General features: G+C 46.0%; 1 protein-coding gene across 9 annotated transcripts in view; it reads right to left on the reverse strand.

Moving 5' to 3' along the window:
* UBE3A (ubiquitin protein ligase E3A) overlaps positions 1-5,392 on the reverse strand; it is a 54,061-nt gene extending 48,669 nt beyond the window's left edge. For 4 of the 9 annotated variants that reach the window (XM_061459738.1, XM_061459735.1, XM_061459732.1 and 1 more), the window contains exons 1-2: positions 5,082-5,392; positions 1,286-1,380 (exon numbers count right to left, since the gene is read on the reverse strand). The gene's annotated coding sequence lies outside the window, so the exon portion shown is untranslated. Of the gene's footprint in view, positions 1-1,285; positions 1,499-5,081 lie in introns of all 9 variants that reach the window. The other 5 variants (XM_061459739.1, XM_061459737.1, XM_061459734.1 and 2 more) reach the window with 2 other exon arrangements.
* Between the last annotated feature and the right edge of the window lie 608 nt (positions 5,393-6,000).

The raw sequence follows: 6,000 nt of genomic DNA on the forward strand, positions 1-6,000 counted from the left end.
GAGTGCACCCTCTGCAAGTCTGCAGCTGACACGCCTGAGAGATGGGATGCCATCCACAGAGACTTGGACATGCTTGAGAAGTGGGCCCATGCAAACCTCATGAGGTTCAACACAGTCAAGTGTCAATAACCTGCACCTGGGTCAGAGCAATACCTGGTATCAATATAGGCTGGGTGATACTAATACAGAGTGCCTCCGAGAAGGACTTAGGGGGTACTGGTGGATAAAATAATGAGCATGAGCTGACAATGTGCACTCGCAGCCCAGAATGTTAACTGTATCCTGGGCTGCGCTAAAAGAAGTGTGACCAGACGGTTGAGGGAGGTGTTCCTGCCCCTCTGCTTTGCACTAGTGAGTCCCTAGCTAGAGTAGTGCCTCCAGTTCCAGGATCCTCAGACAGGAAAGACATGGATCTGTTGCAGCAGGTCCAGAGGAGGGTCACAGAAATGATCAAAAGGCAGGAGCACCTCTCCTATGAGGAAAGGCTGAGCAAACTGAGGTGGTCCAGCCTGGAGAAGGCTCCAGGTAGACTTTAGAAACCTTACTGCAGCCTTCCAGTACTTAAGGAGGCTTATAAGAAAGATAGGACAAACACAGGCCTGTTGTGATAGGACAAGGGGTAATGCTTCAAAAATAAAGGAGGGTAGACTTAAACTAATTACAAGAAAGCAATTCTACCAATGAAGGTGGTGAAACAGTGGAAGAGGTTGCCCAGAGAGATGGTAGATACCGCATCATTGGAAAAATTCAAGGTTAGGCTGGACGGGACTCTGAACATGCAGATCTGGTTGTATACGTCCCTGCTCCATTGCAGGGGGATTGGACTGGATGACCTTTAAAAGTTCCTTTCAACCCAAACTATTCTATGATTCCATGAAAAAAGTTATACCCTCAGTATCAAGCACTCAGCTGGTATATCAGTTCAAGTTTGTGCTAAACTATCACTGCTGTAATTCACCTATGGGACAGTTCCACTGTCAAAATACCACACAAGATAAGCATGATTCTCAAAGGTAAAGTATGTCAACACAGAGCATGTTTTCAAAGGTACGTGGAAGGATACAAATAGGAGTGCTTTTCAAAGACAATTCTAGAACAGCCACATGCTGTTAATAATTCTTTTCAAGCCACCAGGTGACAAAAAAAAAAACACAAAATAACCCCAACAACAAAACAAACAAAAAAACAAACCACTGCTTCACAAACTAGAAGTTTCTCTTAAAACACATACACCTGTTCTAAGGAAATGCAAGTTGCTTCAAAAGAAGCAGGTCACCCCTCTTACCTAAGACAGTGAAGTGAGAGTCAGGGTCCAGAGGCAAGCCACCCATTTAGTTCACCCAGCTGAATAACTGCAGCTTCTCCTAATTCTTCAACACTCTGTAAAACACAGGTAAAGAACCATGCAGGATGGTAAAGGAAAGAGTATCGCTAAAGACTGACTTCCACCCTCTTCCTCCATTCAGCAGTTTTCATAACACAGGGAAGCAGGCTCAACCTATTAGAAGTAAGAATTAGTTAATGTTTCCTTTCAGAAATTAATTCACAAGTATTTGTGAGACAGAACACCATGGTAATATTTAATTTATAATGTAATTTTGCAACAAGTAAGTTGTTAATAAGTCCTGTCAACTCCCAGCCACAAGAAGGTGGAACTATTCAAAAATAGCAATTAAAAGTGCTATTTGGTCATGTATTGTATTGCTAACCACGAATCCTGGATCTCAACATTATTTGATTTTATCTTTTTTTTTTTTTAAATATTTACCCTACAAGGTTATTTCCCTGAAGAAACATCTCACCAGCCAGTATAGCTACTGAAGTGTTGCTTCATTACAAAATGTTACCTTTACACTGCATTTGCTGACTTTCTGCAGACCAACCAGATACATTACACACATTATTGTTCATATGAGCCTGTTTTTTTTCCAAACTTTTATTCATGGGCTTTATAAGGCTGTCAGGCACTGCCTGTAAGTACAAGAAGTTAATGCAGTAAAAGTTAAGGTCAAAATATTAAGATGACAAAAAAACACTTCTAACATGTGGTTTGCTCACTGCTGTTGTTTCTGGGAACCAAATATTTAGCAAAGCTTACAACACTCTCCTGGGAGTGGGGGAGAAAATTATATTTTTAATTTTTTTTAGTAAACATCGTATTCTAAATTATTTATTACAGAACCTGACAGCAAATGTATTACCGTCTTCCATGTACAGATCAGCATTTGATTAATGACAGAAAATCTTTCAACACTTCTCTGTAAAACTCACAGCTACTGGATACTTCAGAAAAAAGTGTAAAACATCTTTGTTTAAAAATCAATATCAATTCATTAACTAAAGCGAAGCAAAGACCTGGCCCACAATATCAAATACTGACACTGAAAATGGGATATATGCCTACATATTTTAGGAATTCTTTCCCCTTGTCCCTCAATTGCATGTTCTATTTTAAGAGTTAGTGGCTTTTATCTTCCCGTTTATGAATACACTGCTGTGGTGAGAGGGAAAAACATTTCCTGAATTTAAAAAAAAAAGATTAATTCTCTCTGAATATTCACTAAATAAACTGAAACCAAAAGAAGCAGAGGGAAAAAAAAAAAATTCACTCCATAGCAAAAACTAAGGTGATGCATATTTGATGCAGTTATAAGAATGTAAACATTATATTCATTCCACATTAAATGCCACATCATGTCCTACACTGTTGTTTATACAAAATGTTACAAGGTTAAAAAGCAAATATTCATAGTGAAATAAGCATGATTTCCTACTGGGGTACATATTTCATAATTCTGAAAAAGGCTTGCTCCTACCAAACATGAAGTGAAAAGAAAAAGTATCTGTTTTATTTCCTCAAGTCAATTAGAACAGGGACAATATCACTAAGGTGCTCTAACAAGCTGAGAACATCCCTTGGTGTATTTAACATACACACACAGTTTTAAATCCCATCCACAAAAGAATAATCATCTGCATATGCCTTTAAGCAGTGGCAGTAATTAAGAAAAGACTAAAAGCTTTGTTTGCTACTAAAAAAAAGGATCAACCCACACAACGTTAAGGGTTCTGAAGAGCACCTGAACTGAAAGCTCTAGGTTTTAAAACACACTGCTGTGAACAAGTTAAACTCATCTGCTGTTCCAAGCCTGCCTTCCCTTCAGTCACTTTCTTTACACAGTCACAGAATCATGTCCCTAGAAAATCCCAAACAAATCAAGCTATTTTGCCATCTAGCTTGATGCTTTTATTTATAAATTCTTGGGAGATACTAGGGATAGTCAGGAAAACCAGCAAACAATGCTGGTAAACAGAAAAAAAACTTGTTGATTCTAGTATGAAAGACACTATATTAAACAGCAAACATTTAGAGTGGAATGGAAGGTATTCCATCTCTTTTATGAGAGATGCAGCATCCCATAATACTGCACAGAAATAATTTCAATTAAAGATATTTTTCAGACCTGTAAACCTAAGCAGTGGTCTAGATTTTCTTTCAAGGTTTGTCTATATCAAATTGACAGAACATTACTGTTACAAAGACAAGTCATAGGCACTGCAAACTTTTTAAAAGACGAATGTAAGGAAAACTGTGGAATATCCACAGCCATTTGGTAACGCACATTTCCTATTTTCAATTCAACACACTCCAAGTTTCACAGTATTTTCAAACCTTCAACTGTTTCCAAGATGAAAGGGCACAGAGTATTCCGTGCTACCATCCAAACTAAACAGTTTGTTAAAACTGTAAAGCCTGTTTTCCAGCAGTTTTCATTGTTATCAAGGGGTACCTCTCACCACCTCTGTTATCAACTCACCCAGTCATAGATGTCTAACAACACAACCTAGAGTTTAGCTTCCCTCTTCGTGTGGAATCTCTAACTGGATGCTATTTGCATGAATTAGTAACTTAATCTTATGTTTTAGACCTCTTCCTTTCAAACCAGTCAGCAACATAAACAAAAACATACAATAACAATATATTTTACTTTGTTAGGAATCAAAGCTCAAATCAGATAAAAATTTCCCACCGAGGAACTTTCTGGTAGACCTGCAAGAGGCATGGTAAAACTAATCTGACAAGCTGATTCTCACAGAGCCTCAGGTTTGCACAGCCACCTACTGAGGTAGGGAAGTTTCCATACAGACACAGAGAGGCCATTCCTGAAGTGATGTGTAAGACATAGGTTTTCTTCCAGAGCTGTAACACAGCTTACACAGAAGAAAACAAACAAAGTATTCCCATTAACTAGAAGGAAAAAAAAAAAGCATAACCAAAAGTCTATGGATTACAGGTCCTTGCCACTTAAAGGAGAGTTGTAGACCATGCTTTGTTCCCTCAGCAGTACTAACTTCTGAATGACCACATCACTTCATCTTAGGCATCAGATACACAAATCAGCTGTGAACTGTAATGCCCCACAGAGCTCCTTTAAAAGAACGATTGCCGCTACACTTAAAAACGGAACCCCGAAAGTCCTGCAGTGGGAGGTGACAGATGCCGTTTACTAGCAAAGCAGTTTGTTCAGGTTAGAAGATCCGACTCTTCAGACTGGATCAAAGGTAATAAGAGCAAGTGAACACAGCTACTTTATTAAGCAGGCCTTGCACACTAGTTACGCACCCTCGCAGTACTTCACACACACGCACCTCCCCGGCTGCCCGAGCTGGCCATGCCGAGAGCACCCAGGCGCCCCGTGCCCACAGCAGCCCCGCAGAACCGCGAAACTGAGGCAGGGACAGGCTAGGTTCACCCAAGGTCGCCCAGCAAGCCCAGGTCTCCCTGGGGGCGGGCTGCAGCTCAGCCACCTGCCCGCCCGGCCTTCCCGCTTCTGGGGAGGGACGGGGAAGCCCCGCACCCATGTGCCTCACGGGGAGGAGGTGGATGACCACGGGGGCCACGCACCCCTGCCGCCGACGCCTCCCGCCTGCCGTCCCCACCCCCGGTAGTGGATCTCCCAAGCGGAGGGAAACGGGCAGGGCCGCTTCCCGGCTCCCTCCCCCTCCGGGCCGGCGTGAGCCGGGCGCCATCCCCCGTCCCGGCCCTTCCCCGGGCTGGGCGCTGCGCAGCGCCTACCGACCTGGGCGCCGCGGCCTGCTGCTCCCGGTCACTCCCGCCGGCACCGTCGCCCGGGATCATGCGGGGGCCGCGCTGCGCTCGGGGTCGGGCCGCAGGCGAGGAGCCGCCGCTGCCGCCGCCGCTGCTGCTGCTGCCGGAGCCGTCGGGGCCCCGGTGCGGAGAAGACGGGGACGCGGCCTGGCGGGAAGGGACGAGGGAGCGGCCTGCCGAGAGCGGGAGGGCGGGCCAGGCCCGCAGCTGCGCCTCCTGTCTTGGACTCGCTCACTCTCAGCGCGAGCCCCGCACCACCATCTTGGGAGCAACGCGGATATCGGCGCAGCGCAAGCTCGGAGGACGGGCGGGGGTTGGGGGGGAGGGGGGGCGGGAAGGAGGACCCGCTGCGTCCCGGCGTGCAACGCGGGCAGGGGCGGGAGGACAAATCGGCTGCTCCACGCTACCCACCCCGCCAAACCATAGAGCTCCCGGGCCGGTTTCTTCCTGTCTTTTTCACACGCGGCTCCCGGCGGAAGGGAGCCGGGGCGGTGCCTGTGTGCCTGCGCGCGTGAGGCAGCAGCCGCCATGTTGGAAGAGGGCAATGGAGCGAAGGGCTCAGGGGGCGGGGCTCCCTCCGTATGGAGCGGCGGTCAGCGCAGAGCGCGGGGGTGGTGACGCGAAGGGCGGGGCGGAGCTGCGGGTGGCGCATGCGCGGGGCGGATTGCCGAGCGGGGGCGGGAGGAGTGCGGTAGTTAGAGTGGGGCCGACGGTGATACGCGCCTGTCCAGCAGTGTGCACGCGCACGCGCACCTACGTATCTATGCATATATACACCTATATACATATATATACATACATCCCTGTGTGTGGGGATTGACAGGCACATGCATGTACATATAGGGTAGGATATATATGATACCTATGATAGGACAAGGGATAATGGGTTT

Source organism: Pezoporus flaviventris, unplaced genomic scaffold, assembly GCF_033815535.1.
Source record: "Pezoporus flaviventris isolate CSIRO_AGI_PZ_B2104156 unplaced genomic scaffold, CSIRO_AGI_Pfla_v1 ptg000030l, whole genome shotgun sequence".
In the NCBI taxonomy this organism is placed as follows: Eukaryota; Metazoa; Chordata; class Aves; order Psittaciformes; family Psittacidae; genus Pezoporus; species Pezoporus flaviventris.